Raw genomic sequence first — 15,599 nt, forward strand, 5'->3', positions numbered from 1 at the left:
ATAAACATATTTCATCCAGTTTTTCTCAGTCTTACCCCCACCCCAATGCCAGCCTCATTCTACAACAGTGGCACCATATAGCATTTGTCCCTTTGTGATTGAGATACCTCACTCAGCATAAATAAACTTTTTTAAATCCTAAAAGAAGCCAGAGATATACAGATACATTGCCTTCACAGTAACAACAGCATGATTTATAGCTGACTTGTCAATGAAAATTTTGAGATCTAGAAAACTTAAGAATAATTCTAAATTACTACAAGAAAATAAATATCAAACTGGAATTCTCTATCTATTGAAATTGTCCTACAGAAAAGAAGATGAAATAATGACATTTTCATACAAATACTGAAAAAAAGTATTCCAAGTCTCATTCTAAAAAGATACAAAAGGAATTTTCAGGAAGAAATAAAATGTTCCTGCATAGAAGCTCAGAGATACAGGTCAAAATAAAGAGAAATGGAAATGATGTGCTAGTCTAAATAGACACTAAGTAAAAGAAGTGCCAAATAAAAATTGTGGAAGCTGCAATCTATAAAGAGAATATAAAGATATGTGGGGGGAAATGGTTTATAAGTAAATTTTGAGAGAGATAAACTTAGTTACAGTGTTCTAAGATCTTGAGTAGCCCAGGAAGAAGTAAGAAGTACTAGTTTATACTGAAACGTGCTAAGTCAAGTTGTCTGTGTTGTAACTAAGCAGTAGTAAAACAAAGCCATCATGACAAGGAGAGCTCAGTCCTTGGAGAAGAACATCATGCTCAGAAGGGTGGATGGACAGCACAGGAGAGGGAGACCCCTGAATGAGATGGATTGGTACAGTAACTGGGGTGATCAGGATTGGTGTGTCAAAATTAGTGAGACTGGCTCAGGACAGGGAAGTGGTCAGAGCTACTGTACATAGGGTTGCTGTATATTGCAGGCAACTCAATGGCACATAACAACAATAACATACTTGGAAGCAAGAGTGGCATCCACTCGCTAAATAACATGCCTTTGGAGACTCTATGAACTTTGATAAATGTCAATAGTTGTAGAGGGGCTTCAGGGCTTTTGTTCATAGGGTCAGTATGAGTCATGCTTGACTCAAAGGCAATCAACAACAGAACCAGAGAGCTAATTATTTCTCTCTACAATTGAGTACAAGTCATAGTGACCCTGTGAATAGCAGATCTGAATCTTGCTCTGTCAATCTCCATCCTCACCATTTCTGATAGGTTTTAGTCCATGTTATAGTCATTAGGGATCCTGGGAGAATAGGGGGTCCCTGAGGAAGAAGGCAAGATGGTGATCTCAATGCTATACATGCTCAGCAGGTTGTGCCAAGAAATCTGGAGGACTACAACCTGGTAAACTGACTGGAAGAGATCCACATTTATTCCTATTCCAAAACCAGATGACCCAAAGAGTGTGGAAATTATCACACAATATCACTCATATGACATGCAAATAAAGTCCTGCTGAAGATTATCCAGAAATGACAGGAACAGTACATTGACAGAAGTGTAAGAAATAGAAGCTGGGTTTAGAAGAGGTTGTGGCACTAGAGACATTATCACCAATGTCAAATGAATCTTTGCAGAAAGCAAAGAGTACCAGAGGGATATCTATCTGTGTTTCATTAACTATGCAAAGGCATTTGACTGTGTGGATCACAACAAATTGCAGTTAATGTTGAGGAAAACGGGAATCCCAGAACATTTGATTGTGCTTCTGAGAAATCTATACTTTGACCAGGAAGCAATCAACAGAACAGAACAGAACAGGGAAACACTGCATGGCTCAAAAATAGGAGAGGGGTATGTCCTGTCTCCATACCTTTTCAATCTATGTACAGAACAGATCTTTTGGAAAGCTGGGCTTTATGAGGAGGAATGTGACATCAGGATTGGAGGAAGACTCATCAACAATCTGCATTAGGCAGATGACACAACCTTGTTTGCTGAAACTGAGACAGAAGAGCTTGCTGCAGAAAGTAAAGGACTATGGTCTTCAATATAGATTGAGGCTCAACATAAAGAAGACAAAGATTTTTGCTACTGGGTCAATTGGCAACACCATGATTGATGGAGGAGAGATTGAGGTTGCTAACAGTTACAGCTTGCTCAGCTCCACACTCCTGGCACCAACAGCCAGGAAACCAAAAGATGTCTTGCATTAGGTAAATCTTCTGTCAGGGACCTCTCCAGAGTACTGAGAAGTAACTATGTCAGTCTGGAGACTAAGGTGCACCTGATCTAGGCCATCATCTTCATAATTACTTGCTATGCATCAGAGAGCTAGACAATTACTAAGGATGACAGAAGAAGAATTGATGCCATTGAGTTGTGTTGCTGGAGGAAAGAGTCTTGAACATACCCTGGACCTCCAAGAAAACAAATAGTTCTGTCTTAGAGAGGGTGAAACCAAGTTTTCCCTTGGAGGCTAGAAATTTTTTTTCCCCCACAGAAAATCATGAGTTTATTTAATTAACAGAAGTTCAGGTGGACATGTGGAGACAAATATTTTTAAAATAGCAATGATTTTTAAAAAATACAGAAGGAATCTAATTAATGTTTCATTAAGTGTGTCTCAGGATCAGGTTAAGAGGAAGACATGAGTCTTTCATTAATTGGCTCATTTTAGCCAGTAAGTACCACTCAGACCAGGCATAGATCAGAGGATTTGTCAAAGATGAATTTTGCTTGGGTCAGAGTTTATGCTTATGTCTTCCTTTTTGGGGTGCTCATCTAAAATATAATTCCATTGTGAAACAGACTCCATAAATTGGTTATCACCAAAGTGCTTTAAAATCTCACAATTGTGTTTAGAGTAAAACTATGCACAGTGCTTTATTGAGAGGACACTTCCACAAGCAACATTTTGTTAACGCCAATTACTACAAACTTCACTTTCCAACCCACCCAAATGTATTTCTTCAGAGAAATAGAGGGGGAAATAGTGAATGTGGAGAAGCTTAGTTTTTTGTTTACTGTGTTCTCAGATTTAGACAATGCCTGACCAGGCAGGGAAAGGCCATATACAAGTCTTTCACAACATCTGTAAAGAAAACCCCACAGTTGTCTGACACAAATGCTAATTTCAGTCCCTGTTGCAAAGTCTATAACCAACTCCACATTTCTCCACAATCAGAGATACATTAAAATTCTTAGAATACTGTTTCTTTCACTTTGTATGTCTTTCTTCTAATCCATAAATTTGTGTATTTGAAATTCACTGTCATGTGCAAAGTGTAAGGAAAAAAGCTGGTTGAATTTTCCAAATACCATTTCCTTTTCTGCACTCCCCAAATCAATGCCTTGTCAGCCTTAAAGACCTTGTAGGATAAGGAAGGACCATAAAATTTGCAACTAAGATTATAAAAATTGCCTTGAAGACATGCTTGAGTGTGTGGTTACTTTCAAATTGTCTTCCTAAAGACATTCTTTATGTAGCCTGACAAAAGGATATTAACGGTTGACTCTCAGTCTAAAACCTTCAAGCTAATATATATCTTTAGTTGGTTAAATTAAACCATTGTTTAACTTTTATTTTGTTTTTTTCTCTACTAGTTTATTTACAAAACTCAAATACAAATTCCAATTTACATTTTTTATTTTAATTGTAAATTTTTATTTACATTTTTTCCTACTAGTTTATATGAACTAGTGGGGGGGATAAAAAATAAAAACAAGTATATCTCTTTATCTTTTATCTCTGATTTTTCCTGGGCAGTAAGAGAGGGAAGTGCTCAAGAACTTTACCAACAACCCTGCTTGCTGAAACTGAGTAGGACCTTGAACACTTGTTGCAGAAGATCAAGGATTGCAGCTTTCAATATGGATTGAAGCTCAACATCAAGAAAACAAAGATACTCCCATTAGGCCAATTGGCAGCACCATAATAGATGGTGAAGAGACTGAAGTTGTTGACAGCTTCAGTTTTCTTGGCTCTACAATCAATACTCTTGGTACTAGCAAACAGAAAATTAAAAGACAAATTGCATTGGGAAAATGTGCTGTCAGAGACTTCTCCAAGGTACTGAGTAGCGACGATGTCTGGAGACTAAGGTGCACCTGATACAAGCATGGTATTTGCAATTACTTGCTATGCATCAGAGAGCTGGACAATGACTAAAGAAGACAGGAGAGTTGATGTCTTTGAGCTGTGGTGCTGGAGAAGAATATTGAATATACCATGGACTGCTAGGAGAACAAACAAGTTCGTCCTGAAGAATGGTGAAGCCAGGCTGCTTCCTGACGGCAAGGATTCTGAAGCTCTGTCTGACATATTCTGGAAATGTTGCAAGGCGGAACCAGTCTTTGGAGAAGGACTTCATACTTTGGAGGGTGGAGGGGACAGCACAGAAGAGGAAGACCCTCAATGAGATGGTTGAATCAGTGACTGGAGCAATGTGAGTAGGTGTGTCAGAGACAATAAGGTGGGCAAGAGACAGAGCAGTGGTTAGGGCTGTTGTACATAGGGTCACTATGAGTCATAAGGGACTTGACAGTATATAACAATGACAACAACAATTTTATTTACAAAAATCGACTAAAAATTCGAACAAATTCTTTCCATTTCCCTCACCCCTTCCCACCCATCAAACTGTACACCCCAATGATTTACCTCCCTTCCCCTGCACATCCTCATCCCTCTGCTTCCAGCCGCTCCCACCCCTCCTGGATCCTTGTAATCATTCTACAGTAAATGTTTTATACAATATTTATCCTTGTGGGATTGAGTTAGTTCACTCAGCATAATGTTGTCCAGTCCCTCCCAAATGAGGTAATAATTTACAAAGTTATTGCTCCTGGGTGCTACATAGTATTCCTTTGTGTGAATGTACCATAATTTCTCAATTCATTCTTTTGTGGTTGAACATTTGGGCTGTTTTCATGTACTTACACTGGTAAATAATCTGCTATGAACATTGGTGTACAAACCTCAGTTTGTGCCTCAGTTCTCATATTCTCAGGGTATATTCCAAGTAGTGGAATAACTAGGTCATATGGAATTTCTATGTTCAGCTTTTTGATGAAGTGCCAAACTGCCTCCCAGAATAGTTGTTGTTGTACAACAGCCCTAAACCTTGCTCTATCCTATGCAAATCGCACTGCCACTGACACACCCATCCCGATTACGCCAGTCACTGAATCAATCCACCTCATAGAGGGTCTTCTTCTCTTGTGCCGTCCCTCCACCCTCCCAAGCACGATATCCCTCTCCAAGGACGGGTCCCTCCTTACAACATGTCCAAAGTATGTCAGACAAAACCCCAGAATTATTGCCTCCAAGGAGCAGCCTGGTTTAACCCTCTCCTAGATGAATCTGTTTTCTTGGCAGTCCATGGTACATTCAATACTCTTTTCCAGCACTACAGCTCAAAGGCATCAATTCTCCTTCTATCTTTCCTAGTCGTTGTCCAACTCTCTGATGCATAACAAGTGATTGCAAAGACCATAGCCTGTATCAGTCGCACCTTAATCTCCAGAGTGACACTATTGCTCTTCAGTAATTTGGAGAGGTCCCTAACAGCAGACTTTTCCATCGCGATACTTTTTTTTAAATTTCCTGGCTACTGATGCCAAGAGTGTTGACCGTGGAGCCTAGCAAACTGAAGTTGTTAACAATTTCAATCTCTTCACCATCCATCCTGCTGCTGCCAATTGGTCCAGTGGTGGGAATCTTTGTCATCTTGACATTGAGCCTCAATCCATACTGAAGGCTGCAGTTCTTGACCCTCTGTTACAAGCGTTTCAGGTCCTCCTCAGTTTCAGCAATCAGGGTTGTGTTACCTGCATAACGCAAATTGTTAATAGATCTTGCACCAATCCTGATGCCACACTTCTCATAGAGCCCTGCCTCTCAGATAATCTGTTCCACATACAGGTTGAAAAGGTATGGAGACAGGACAAATCCCTGGCGTACACATTTCCCAATTTTGAACCATGCAGTGTTTCCTTGCTCTGTTCGGACGACTGCCTCTTGGTCCAAGTACAGGTTTCACATTAGCACAATCAAGTGTTCTGAGATTCCCATTCTTCTCAGAGTCAGCCACAGTTTGTTATGATCCACACAGTCAAAAGCCTTTGCATAATCAATGAAGCACAGACAGACATTCCTCTGGTACTCCCTGCTTTCACCTAAGATCCATCTAACATCAGCTACAATATCCATAGTACTACCACCCCTTCTAATCCCAGCCTGGACTTCTGGCAGTTTTCTGCTGATGTGCTCTTCCAGTTGTTTTTGGATAATCTTACATAGAATCTTGCTTGCATGTGAAATCAATGATATTGTTCTATAGTTTCTACACTCTGTTCAGTCACCCTTCTTTGGAATGGGAACAAATATAGATATCTTCTAGAATGGTTGCACCATTTTACAATCCCACAAAAAATGTATAAGAGTTTCTTTCTTGCCATGTCCTCTCCAACATCTATTACTTGCTACCCTGTTAAGCTTTTCCACTGTTACTGGAGTGAAATGGTACCTCATTGTGGTTTTGATTTGCATCTCTCTTATTGCCAGTGATTTGGAGCATTTCTTCATGTGTCTGATTGCCATACTAATATCTTCCTCTGTGAAAATTCTTTCCATGTCTTTTGCCAATTTTGTAATTGGGTTATCAGTCTTTTTCTTGTGGAGGACCAAGAGTATTCTGTAAACTTTTGTTATTAAGACTCTTGTCTGAGATGGTAGAATTTTGAAGCTTTGTCTCACATACTTTGAGCATGTGGCCAGGAGGGATTGATCCTTGGAGAAGGACATCATGCTTAGAAGGGTGGAGGGACAGCGCAGCAGAGTAAGATCCCAGATGAGATGGATTGGTACAGTAACTAGGGCAATAGAGGTAGGGTACCAGTGATAGAGACTGGCTCAGAATATGGCAGGGTTCAGAGCTGTTGTATATAGGGTCCTTATAAGTCACAGGAGACTTGACGGCACGTAACAACAACAATATAGTCATTGGGTCAGCTCTCTTGTTAGGGGACTTCCTCTCTTTCTCTTACCCTCCCTCCACCTTTCCCAGAATGATATCTTTTTCCAGGACTGGTCCCTTCTGACAAACTGTCCAAGATAGGTGAGGCTAAGTTGTACCATCCTTGCCTCTAAAGAGCACTTTATTCCAAGAAAAACTTGTTTGATTGTGCTTCCACCAAGACAGATTTGTTTCAGATTTTTTGGCAGTCCATGGAATATTCAGTACTCTCCTCCAATACCACAATTCAGCATCATCAATTTTTCTCCTGTCATTCTTATTCTTTGTCCAACTTCCAGATACATACTAAGCACTTTAAAGTAACATGACTTGGATCAGGTACATCTTAGTCTTTGCCTGGCATTCCTGCAATTTAGCACTTTAGAGAGATCTTTGACAGCCAACTTTTCTCAAAGCAACATAATTTTTTTTTTAATTTCTTGACTGCTGCTACCACGGGTATTGATTGTGGGTACAAGCAAAATGGAAAAAAAAAAGACAACTGCATTCTTTTCTCCATCTATTAACGATGTTGACTATTGGTCCAGCTGTGAGGATTTTTATTTTCTTGATATGGAGATGTAGTCTATATGTAGACAGTAGTATTTGACCTGCTGCAGCAAGTGTTTCAAGTCCTCCTCATTTTCAGCAAGCAAGATTTTATCACCTGCATAATACAGGTTGTTAATGAGTCTTTCTCTAATCTCTATGCCACATTCTTCTTCATATAGTTCTGTTTCTTTTGCTCAGCGTATATACTGAATAAATATGGAAAGAAGATACAACCTTAACTCACACCTTGCCTCATTTTAAACTGTGCAGTGTTCCCCTGTTCTATTAAAATAACAGTTCCTTGTCCTATATAAAGGTTTTGCACGAGCACAATTAAGTGTTCTGTAATTTCCATTCTACTCAATGTTAGCAATAATTTGTTATGATTCATAGAGTCAAATGTCTTTGCATAGTTAATAAACCACAATTGAACATATTTCCAGTATTCTCTGTTCTTGGCCAAGCTCCATCAGACATTAGCAATTATCATTAGCAGTTATCATTTCACTTATGCCATGGCTGCTTCTGAATCTAGCTTGAAATTCTGAAAGTTCTTTATCAATGTACTGTTGCAGCCAATGTACTGTTGCAATTTTATTTGCATGTAATATTTTGCTACAGTGGCTCTCTATATTCCTTATACCTTTGATGCTTTCCATATGATTTGGTACATTTTACTATGTTTGTCTTTTGTTGTTATGTGCCATCAAGTCATTACAACTCATGGCCACCACCCTATGTACAACAGCTCTGAGCTCTGCTTTATCTTGAGCCAATTTCATAGTCTCCAACACACCTATATGTCCATTACCTCAGTCACTAAGTCAATCCATCTCATCCATGGTATTTCTCTCTTGTGCTGTGCCACCAGACCAGACAGTACATTGACTGTGTTAGTGGAGTGTTCTTCAATATTGCTATTAAGTCCCAGGGGGCCATTGCTGAAATGATAGACATGATACTTGCAGTGACTAGACTGAAGGCTCAGATTTTGGCAAAGATGGCTGTGTTGACTAAGCATGTGTGTATTATTGAGAATAGAGATATGAGAGAGTTGAGAGAGCTTAAGGTACAGTCAGTCACCTCCATAAAGGAAACTGTCTAGTACTGGGAAAGTGACTGCTTCTTTTATGATAGGAAGTCATAAGTGGTTCCACACAGCCAGATCACATCTGGAGAATGGGGACTGGGATTTGGGTTCAAGAGGGGTTAGAATAGGGTTGGAGAAGAGATGAAGTATAATTTTAAAAGTGGCATAAAGGAATTGGTCCTGAGAGGAGGGATTGGTTGCTTGCTAGAAGAGGGAAGAAGTTAGGAATGGAAGCTTAGAAAGGATTGCCAAGTCTCCTGCAGTGTAGCTGGTGCTATTGAAACAGGGGGCGTACTCTTTTGTCAATACAGCAGTGAGTGGCATGGATATATAGGAAGTGGAATAATTAGCTTGGTGTGTTATATTACTCCACTTTAGGGGTTTTATGAGTTCTTTGAGTTCAAGTATTTTACCTGAAGAGGTTGAATAGGAAGCTAGGGCTTCCCATATGTCAACCGCTATAATATGTGTACCATTTATGCACTGGGTGCAGCCTAAAGCACTAAATACAGGGGAAGTTTAAAATACTCTATGTTACTCTGATATGGGATATACAGAGGGGGTGGTGTTTTGGGACTTTGATAGAGGATTTTTCTGATGATATCCTAGAGGGAAGAGCAGAGTATTATTGAGTATCTGAAAGAAGGAAGAATTGCTAAGAGGGTGTGATTCTGTGGGAAGGTTGTATGAGCCTGGGGTTGTAGGATTAAGATGACATGTCAAGCAGTTGGAAAGATTTTTCTCTAAGGGTAAAAATGTTAGATATATCAACTAAAGAATTCTCTTTCTAGCCCTCGGAGCTGGAGAAAAGCATGGAGAGATACAGGATCAATATAAATAGGAGTAGTATACCATGAGGGGAAAGAAAAAAACTGGGTGAGTATAATTCTTGAAATGTGCTCTGGAGCCCTAATTTTTCAAGGAAGGAGAAAAAGGACATCTTGAAGGTTATGAAGTGAGTAGACAATGTGGGAGAGAAAAATGTCAGTTGTTTTTGTTTTCTTTTATAAAAAATTCTTGTGCTAAAAAAAAAAAAATTCTTGTGCTAAAATGGTAACCACAGCTAGTTCCTGTAGGCAAGGTGGCAGCATTTAACTGTGGAATTGAGTTGTTTAGACAGGTAAGTAATGACCGTATGTGAAGGAGCATACACTTGAATTAAAACTCTTACAACTCTGTGCTGTTCTTTATCCGTGTAGTGATGAAAAGGTTTGGAGAGGTTGATTGATGACAGAATAGGACAGTTCCTTTTAATGGAAACTTGGATGGGATGTTGGATCTAGGAGTTCATTGAGGTTTCCTTGAGTGGCAAGATAGAAAGGCTTTTCTATGGAGGTGTCGTTGCTGTGCACTATCAAATTGGAACTGACCCATAGCTAACTCTCCAACAGGTTTTCAAAGGCAATAAATTACACATGAGGAAATTGCTCCACAGAGATTATACCACGGAGCAACTGGTGGATTCAAACCATGTACCTTCAGGGTATTGTTTGAAAAAGCTAACTTGAGGATGGAAAATAGGGCATATTTAGTGGTTAGTATAGAATAGTGTCTGGAAGCAAGAGCGACCGAAATGGCTTGCCTCCGGAAACTCTATGTACGAACAGTGCTCAGGCCGTTCGTTCATAGGGTCGCTACGAGTTGTCTACGACTCAATGGCATCAAACAACAATAACAACATAGAATACTGTGTGAAAAGCTTAACTGATTGAGGGTTATTAATCTTGGAATAAGAATAATGATTAGTTTAAAGTTAAATTACCTCACATTATGGGGAGAGATGTGACAGCCTTTATCCACTAAAGAGTTGAGGAGACATGCAATGTAGTATTGAGAGGTGGGAATAAGAGGGTAGAAGGTTTGAGGTGTTTTTGAAGTAGGGACAGATTGTGGGCTAATGACTATCCAAAAAGGCAGAGGCTGTTTTGGAAATTTCAGAGGAAGGACAGATCAGGATAATTGATGAGAAATGTGGTTGTCAGAATCTGTCTACTTAAAAGTGAAGAGGGGTTGTAGTTGAAGGTCCAGCAGAATAATAAAAATGCATCATTGTGATCTACGACTGAGAAATACTGAGCGGAAGGGGGAATGGGAGGAAATAAAGTATAGAGGATAGGAACTACTGGATGGAGAGGTTGTGCAATAAAATTTCTAGCATGAAATTCCTGGACTAATCTATTGAAATTATTAGGTTTCCTTACCGGGAAGATTAGAGTATTACAGGGAAAATCGATGAGGGTTGTTTTTATGTGCCATCAATATGCCTGTGACCCACAGTGATCCTATGTACAATATCTCTGAACTCTGCCTTATCCTGACCCAGTCTCACTGTCTCCAACACACCTACCTCCGTTATCCCATTTACTGTGTCAACCCATCTCATGCAGGTTCTTCCTCTCTTGTGCAGTGCCCCCATTCCTCCAAGCATGATGTCCTTCTCCAGGGACTGGTTCGTCTTGGCAACATGGCCCAGATTGTTGCCACCAAGGAGAAACTTTATTTCACTTTCTCCAATATAGACCTATTGGTTCTCTTGGTATGTTCAAGACTCTTCTCCAGCACTACAACTCAAAGGCATCAATTCTTCTTCTATAATCCTTAGTTATTGTGAAGACCATGACTTGGATCAGGTTTACCTTAGTCCCTACACTGATATTACTCGTTAGCACTGTGGAGATGTTACTCACAACAGACTTCCCCAGTGCAATTTTCTCTTTTGATTTCCTGACTGCTGGTGCCAAGAGTATTGAGTGTGGAGCCAAGCAAGCTGAAATTGTTAACAATTTCAATCTTTTCTTCATCTATAACAGTGCTGCCAATTGGCTCAGTAGTTAGAATAATTGTCTTCTTAATGTTGAGATTCAATTCATATTGTAGATTAATGACCTTGACTTTCTGCAGGAAATGCTTCTCTGGCCCTCTCAGTTACGGTGAGCAAGGTTCTGTCATCTATATAACATAGGTTGTTGAGTCTTCCTCCAATCCTGATGCCACATTCCTCCTCTTAAAATCCAGCCTCTCAAATGTTCTGTTCCAGTCACAGATTGAAAGAGTATTCAGACAGGACACATCCCTGACACACTTCTTTCCCAATTTTGAACCAGGAATCTCTTTTTTGATAAAAGAGCGACTCAGAAGTTAAGGCCATACAAGGCTTTGGCAGGGATTGGATAAGATTTTTGGGTAATGAAATATTGTGGTTGCTGGAGAAAGACTTTAAGGGGGTGAGATGCTCAGCCATAAAGGGAGTGTGGATGTCCCATATTTTAGATGAGATTGGGGAAAGACCACAAGACAAAGGGTGTTTCTAATTCAGAGAATAAAGTTAGGATGCGTAGGAAGGAGGAAGAATTGCAAGGGCTTGGGGTTAATTGCAGAAGGAAATTACATGTATTTAGTTAGTATATCTTGTCTTAAAAGAGAGGTGAGACAAGTATGAATGACCAAGAAGGAGTGTGTAAAGATAGGAGGATTAAGAAAAATACATTCAAGTAAATGAGTTGCTAAAGGCTAGGTGACTATGTCATCAGTTCTCACAAAAGACCAACCTGATGCCTGAAATGATCCATGGCATTCAAAAGAGTATAGTAGGTGACTCCTATATCAATAAGAAAAGAAATGGACTTACCTTCAACCTGGTATTTCACACCCATGATGGTAGAGGGGTGACCAGTCTCTGGGCTCTGTCAATCTTCAGCAATGGCAAGACCAACCAGGTCTGGCAAGGAGAAAGTTGCTGATAAGGAAGGGACTGAAAACTCACCATGTGTAGTATGCTTGCACGTAGACTTCTAGTGCAGTCCTCCACACTCCAGCCAGTTTACTTGCGGGTTGTGGAGAAGGGCACCATGATGCTCAGTGTCCCTCCTGTCTGCACTTAAAGCAAGCATCAGGAATGGACCAGCTGGCCCCTTCTGGTTGAGTGGCTATTTTAGCCAGTCTTTATGCCTGGTTGTTAGGGTTGCCATTTCTGATTGCTTGGGCAAGCATTTGGTATTTCATTAGTCCTGAAGAGCTTTTTCTTTCGGGGTAAGTGCCTTTTCATTATTGAATATCTTAAAGGCTAAGTTCAGATCACATTGTGAAGTTTGAGGGCCATTTTTTAAGTTTGGGCATTTTCTTCTGAGTATTATGAGTTGATTGTGAAATGAAATGCATATTAAGGCTTTTAAGACTTGTAGCATCAAGAGCTGAGCTATAAACCTTGTAATCCCTTCAGTAAAGTGAGAGAAGAAATGAGCCAGATTTTTCCATTGGGACAATTGGTAGCATTATGATAGATGGTGAAGAGATTAAAATTGTTAAAAGCTTTAGTTTGCTTGACTCCACAATCAACATTGCTAGTACCGGCAGCCAGGAAATCAAAAGACAATTGTATTGGGAAAGTCTGCTGTCAAGGACCTCTCCAGGGTACTGAAGAACAACGATGTCATTCTGGAGACTAAGATGCTCCTGATCCAGGCCATAGTCTTTGCAATTACTTGCAATGCATCACAGTGTCAAACAATGACTAAGGATGATAGGAGAATTGATGCCTTTGGACTGTGGTGCTAAAGAAGGGTATTGAATATACCATGGACTTGGAAGAAGAAGAAAAACAGTTGTATCCTGAAGAGGGTGAAATCAGGCTGCTCCTTGGAGGCAAGGATTCTAAGGCTTCGTCTGACATACTCTGGGTGTGTTATAAGGAAGTACCAGTCCTTAGAGAAGGATGTAATGCTTGGAAGGGTGGAGGGACAGTGCAGGAGTGGAAGACCTTCGATGAAATGGATTGATTCCATAACTGGGGTAATGAGAGTAGGTGAGTCAGAGACAATTATACATAGGGTTGCTATGAGTTGTAAGTGGCTCGACAGCACATTGCAACAACACGTGATGAATATAGAGTAAAAGAACTCCAGCCTCTGATGGGAAACTGAGAATCAATAAGAGAGTAAGGAACATGCATGAGTACAGTTCCCTCTGACCCTGAAATCTTTTTTTTTACACTTGTTCACCTACAAGATATGTATACATTGTCACTCACACCAGATCCCCACCACCACCACCCAAACCACTTACCCCTCCATCCATCAAACCTTGCAACCCCATTATTACACTCCACCCATCCTCACTCAGATCTCTGCTCCCCACCTCCACTCCTTAGATCCTCATACAAGTTTTACTAGTTATCTATTTCTACAATAATGGTCTTATATAGTATTCATCTTTATGACACTGAGTTAGTTAACATAATGCTCTCCAGTTCCTCCCAAGTTAGGTAATGATTTACAAAATCATTGCTCCTGCGTGCTGCATAGTAGTCCATCATGTGAACATATCATAAATTCTCAATCCATTTGATTGCAGTTGAGCATATGGGCTGTTTCCAAGTTCTTGCAATGATGCTGAATAATAATGAACATTGGTGAACAAGTCTCCATTTGTGCCTCAGTTTTCATTTTTTGGGGGTATATACCAAACAGTGGAATAGATGAGTCATAAGGAATTCTACGCTCAGCTTTCTGAGGAAATGCCAAACTATCTTCCAGAGTGGTTGTACTATTTTACAATGTATAAGAATTCCTATCTTGCCACACCCTCTCCAACATTTATTACTGTCTTGTTAAACTTTGCCACTGCTACTGGAGTGAGATGCTATCTCATTGTAGTTTTGATTTGTATCTCTTGTACCAGTGATTTCGAGCATTTCTTCATGTGTCTATTGGTCACCTGAACGTCTTCATCTGAGAAAATTCTTTCCATTTTGCCCATTTTTTTCTTCTTTTTTTTATTTTATTTTATTAATTTTAACGAACATTTACAAAGATTTTGGATTTCCATTCATTCATTGTTGAATTTTGCCCATTTTGTAATTGGGTTATCAGTCTTTTTCTTGTGGAGATCCTGTGGAATTCTATAAACTTTTTATATGAGACCCTTGTCTGAAAGAGTATTGTCAAATGTTTTCTCCCAGTCAATAGGCTTTCTTTTCACTTTCTTGGGAAAAAAGGTCTTGACGTGCACAGGGACTTAATCTTTAGAAGTTCCCATTCATAAGTTTTATCCTCTCCAGATTGTGCATATCTGGCTATATTTTGTAGTCTCTTTATAACATAGACCAGATCATCTAAGCTTATTCCCAGTTTGTCTCTCGTGAACTTTATGGTTTTAGGCTTTACTTCGAGGTCTCTAATCCACCTTGAGTTGCTTTCTCTGTATGTATGTGAAATTGAGATGTGGATTCTGTTCAGCTTTCTGCAGCAGGTAGAAGTAAGTTTTGCCAGAACTATTTTTTGAAGAAATAATCATTTCCCCATTTGATAGGTTTTATTTCCTTGTTGAATATCAGTTAAACACGGACAGAAGAGTCTATTTCTCGGTTCTCACTTCTGTTCCAATGGTCTATGTGCCTGTCATTGTACCAGTACCATGCTATTTTGTTTTGTTGAGATCAAAGAGTGCTATGCCTCCCACATCATTTTTGTTTTCCAGAAGTCCTTTGCTTATTCAGGGTCTCTTTCCTGTCAAAATAAACTTGATAATTTCCTTTTCAATCTCCTTGAAAGATCAATTTGGTATCTATATCGGAATGTCATTGAACACATAGATTGCTTTTGGTAGGATTGTCGTTTTTGCAATATTGAATTTTCTTATCCATGAACAGGGCACAATTTCCATTTCTTTAGGTCTTTTGTAGTGTCTCACAGAAATGTGCTATAGTTTTCTTTGTACAGGTCTTTTGTGTCTCTATTTTGATTCAATCTCATGTATCTCTATTTGTGATTGGGTACCCAGGAAAAACAGGCGGGAGAACGTGCTCCTGGGCGGAAGGGAAGCCGGGAAGCTGCGCACTGAGGAAGGTCACCTTGGATAATAGCAAAGAGGCATCTTTCAGGTACCCAGGAAAAACCGGCGGTAGAACGTGCTCCTGGGTGGAAGGGAAGCCGGGAAGCTGCGCACTGAGGAAGGTCACCTTGGATAATAGCAAAGAGGCATCTTTCAGGTACCCAGG

Source organism: Elephantulus edwardii, unplaced genomic scaffold, assembly GCF_000299155.1.
Source record: "Elephantulus edwardii isolate Elephantulus edwardi_28Jun2011 unplaced genomic scaffold, EleEdw1.0 scaffold00146, whole genome shotgun sequence".
Taxonomy (NCBI): Eukaryota; Metazoa; Chordata; class Mammalia; order Macroscelidea; family Macroscelididae; genus Elephantulus; species Elephantulus edwardii.